The sequence below is a fragment of the Oncorhynchus gorbuscha genome, linkage group LG03 (genome assembly GCF_021184085.1).
Source record: "Oncorhynchus gorbuscha isolate QuinsamMale2020 ecotype Even-year linkage group LG03, OgorEven_v1.0, whole genome shotgun sequence".
NCBI lineage: Eukaryota > Metazoa > Chordata > Actinopteri > Salmoniformes > Salmonidae > Oncorhynchus > Oncorhynchus gorbuscha.
In genome coordinates, this window is record NC_060175.1 from 102788740 (window position 1) to 102793310 (window position 4571).

A 4571-nucleotide genomic window follows, 5' to 3' on the forward strand; every position below is an offset into this window, starting at 1 on the left:
GTCCAACACTATTTAACATCTACATTAATGAATTGGCAAAAACATTAGAAGAATAGGCAGCACCTGGTATCACCCTACACAACACTGAAATCAAGTGTCTGCTGTACGCAGATGACCTGGTGCTGCTGTCTCCCACTAAGGAGGGTCTGCTGTCTCCCACTAAGGAGGGTCTGCTGTAGACAGATGACCTGGTGCTGCTGTCTCCCACTAAGGAGGGTCTGCTGTCTCCCACTAAGGAGGGTCTGCTGTCTCCGACTAAGGAGGGTCTGCTGTAGACAGATGACCTGGTGCTGCTGTCTCCCACTAAGGAGGGTCTGCTGTAGACAGATGACCTGGTGCTGCTGTCTCCCACTAAGGAGGGTCTGCTGTCTCCCACTAAGGAGGGTCTGCTGTAGACAGATGACCTGGTGCTGCTGTCTCCCACTAAGGAGGGTCTGCTGTAGACAGATGACCTGGTGCTGCTGTCTCCCATTAAAGAGGGGTTACAGCAACACCTAGATCATCTTCACAGGTTCTGTCAGACCTGGGCTCTGACCGTTAACCACAGGTTCTGTCAGACCTGGTCTCTGACCGTTAACCACAGGTTCTGTCAGACCTGGGCTCTGACCGTTAACCACAGGTTCTGTCAGACCTGGGCTCTGACCGTTAACCACAGGTTCTGTCAGACCTGGGCTCTGACCGTTAACCACAGGTTCTGGGGGTAGAGGGTTGGTACTGGGGATAGAGGGTTGGTACTGGGGATAGAGGGTTGGTACTGGGGATAGAGGGTTGGGGGGTAGAGAGTTGGTACTGGGGGTAGAGGGCTGGGGATAGAGGGTTGGTACTGGGGGTAGAGGGCTGGGGATAGAGGGTTGGTACTGGGGGTAGAGGGCTGGTACTGGGGGTAGAGGGTTGGTACTGGGGATAGAGGGTTGGTACTGGGGATAGAGGGTTGGGGGTAGAGGATTGGTACTGGGGATAGAGTGTTGGTACTGGGGGATAGAGGGTTGGTACTGGGGGATAGAGGGTTGGGGGTAGAGGGTTGGTACTGGGGGTAGAGGGTTGGTACTGGGGATAGAGGGCTGGGGATAGAGGGTTGGTACTGGGGTAGAGGGTTGGTACTGGGGATAGAGGGTTGGTACTGGGGATAGAGGGTTGGTACTGGGGGTAGAGGGTTGGTACTGGGGATAGAGGGTTGGTACTGGGGATAGAGGGCTGGGGGTAGAGGGTTGGTACTGGGGATAGAGGGTTGGTACTGGGGGTAGAGGGTTGGTACTGGGGGTAGAGGGTTGGTACTGGGGGTAGAGGGTTGGTACTGGGGGTAGAGGGTTGGTACTGGGGATAGAGGGTTGGTACTGTGGGTAGAGGGTTGGTACTGGGGATAGAGGGTTGGTACTGGGGGTAGAGGGTTGGTACTGGGGGGTAGAGGGTTGGTACTGGGGGTAGAAGGTTGGTACTGGGGATAGAGGGTTGGTACTGGGGGTAGAAGGTTGGTACTGGGGATAGAGGGTTGGTACTGGGGGTAGAGGTTTGGTACTGGGGGTAGAGGGTTGGTACTGGGGATAGAGGGTTGGTACTGGGGGTAGAGGTTTGGTACTGGGGTAGAGGGTTGGTACTGGGGGTAGAGGTTTGGTACTGGGGGTAGAGGGTTGGTACTGGGGATAGAGGGTTGGTACTGGGGGTAGAGGGTTGGTACTGGGGTAGAGGGTTGGTACTGGGGATAGAGGGTTGGTACTGGGGGTAGAGGGTTGGTACTGGGTATAGAGGGTTGGTACTGGGGATAGAGGGTTGGTACTGGGGGTAGAAGGTTGGTACTGGGGATAGAGTGTTGGTACTGGGGGATAGAGGGTTGGTACTGGGGGATAGAGGGTTGGGGGTAGAGGGTTGGTACTGGGGGTAGAGGGTTGGTACTGGGGATAGAGGGCTGGGGATAGAGGGTTGGTACTGGGGTAGAGGGTTGGTACTGGGGATAGAGGGTTGGTACTGGGGATAGAGGGTTGGTACTGGGGGTAGAGGGTTGGTACTGGGGATAGAGGGTTGGTACTGGGGATAGAGGGCTGGGGTAGAGGGTTGGTACTGGGGATAGAGGGTTGGTACTGGGGGTAGAGGGTTGGTACTGGGGGTAGAGGGTTGGTACTGGGGGTAGAGGGTTGGTACTGGGGGTAGAGGGTTGGTACTGGGGATAGAGGGTTGGTACTGTGGGTAGAGGGTTGGTACTGGGGATAGAGGGTTGGTACTGGGGGTAGAGGGTTGGTACTGGGGGTAGAGGGTTGGTACTGGGGGTAGAAGGTTGGTACTGGGGATAGAGGGTTGGTACTGGGGGTAGAAGGTTGGTACTGGGGATAGAGGGTTGGTACTGGGGGTAGAGGTTTGGTACTGGGGGTAGAGGGTTGGTACTGGGGATAGAGGGTTGGTACTGGGGTAGAGGTTTGGTACTGGGGGTAGAGGGTTGGTACTGGGGGTAGAGGTTTGGTACTGGGGGTAGAGGGTTGGTACTGGGGATAGAGGGTTGGTACTGGGGGTAGAGGGTTGGTACTGGGGGTAGAGGGTTGGTACTGGGGATAGAGGGTTGGTACTGGGGGTAGAGGGTTGGTACTGGGTATAGAGGGTTGGTACTGGGGATAGAGGGTTGGTACTGGGGGTAGAAGGTTGGTACTGGGGATAGAGGGTTGGTACTGGGGGTAGAGGTTTGGTACTGGGGGTAGAGGGTTGGTACTGGGGATAGAGGGTTGGTACTGGGGGTAGAGGGTTGGTACTGGGGGTAGAGGGTTGGTTCTGGGGATAGAGGGTTGGTACTGGGGGTAGAGGGTTGGTACTGGGTATAGAGGGTTGGTACTGGGGATAGAGGGTTGGTACTGGGGATAGAGGGTTGGACAGTAGAGGGTGCATGGGGGGGCTGGAGAGGACCAGGGTGTGTCGCGGCTGGTGAGGTCATTCCCAGGAAGTGTCATTTGGACGAGTTCTATCTATTAATATATCAACGGAGTCGTCATGCAGAACACCAACACTCTCTCAGGGCTCTACTCTCATCTGTACTCCAGTTGCCTCCTGTTATTACAAAGACCTCTCATGCAGACATACTGTAGTCCCTTAAAAATGAGACGGGGGAAATCGCCACGCACCGTCACATAAAGTTTAGACAGAGGATGATTATGGTCTTTTCCAACAAAAAAAACAATGGCATGTTTCCTTCCAGATGACAGGCTCAGTCTCTATACACCTTCGAGAGGACAGGAGCCAGGCTGACATGTTGGTTCTTGACTCAGGGGCCCATGAACAGGAGACAGATCATGGAACAAGGCTTAGTGGAAAGATTGAAGAGGCCTTCTCAAGGTACTCTTATCAGGAAGGAGAAGAGCGGGGGACAGGACACATTGGGCCTTGTTGAGATTTGAGGGGGAGAGATGAAGGGGGAGAGATGAAGGGGAGAGATGAAGGGGGAGAGATGAAGGGGAGAGATGAAGGGGAGATGAAGGGGGAGAGATGAGGGGGAGAGATGAGGGGGAGAGATGAAGGGGGAGATGAAGGGGAGAGATGAGGGGGAGAGATGAGGGGGAGAGATGAAGGGGGAGATGAAGGGGAGAGATGAGGGGAGAGATGAGGGGGAGAGATGAAGAGGGAGAGATGAGGGAGAGAGATGAAGGGGGAGAGATGAAGGGAGAGATGAAGGGAGGGGAGGGATGAGGGGGAGAGATGAAGGGGAGGGATGAGGGGAGAGATGAAGGGAGAGATGAAGGGGAGAGATGAAGGGGAGAGATGAGGGGAGAGATGAAGGGGAGAGATGAGGGGAGATGAAGGGGGAGAGATGAAGGGGGAGAGATGAGGGGAGATGAAGGGGGAGAGATGAGGGGAGATGAGGGGGAGAGATGAAGGGGGAGAGATGAAGGGGGAGAGATGAAGGGAGAGAGATGAGGGGAGAGATGAAGGGGGAGAGATGAAGGGGAGAGATGAAGAGGGAGAGATGAAGGGGGAGAGATGAAGGGGGAGAGATGAAGGGGGAGAGATGAAGAGGGAGAGATGAAGGGGGAGAGATGAAGGGGGAGAGATGAGGGGAGAGATGAAGGGGGAAAGACGAAGGGGAGGCACTGTCCTCTTGAGCTCCAGCTACAATAGGTGTCTGTCTGTACTACGTGTGTGTGTGTGTGTGTGTGTGTGTGTGTGTGTGTGTGTGTGTGTGTGTGTGTGTGTGTGTGTGTGTGTGTGTGTGTGTGTGTGTGTGTGTGTGTGTGTGTGTGTGTGTGTGTGTGTGTGTGTGTGTGTGTGTGTGTGTGTGTGTGTGTGTGTGTGTGTGTGTGTGTGGACACCATTCTCTAATCCACTGAGTCAGATCTCCTCATACAGGATCTCTGACCGTGACTAAAGACACCGGGAGAGATAACAGGCTTCATACAACAGCTCCCTGTCACAAGTCATGTTTAACACACTGCATTCTCCTATAGAAACATGACTACACCCTGTAACATGCTGGGATGCCCTTCACCTATTCTCCTATAGAAACATGACTACACCCTGTAACATGCTGGGATGCCCTTCACCTATTCTCCTATAGAAACATGACTACACTCTGCAGCATGCTGGGATGCCCTTCACCT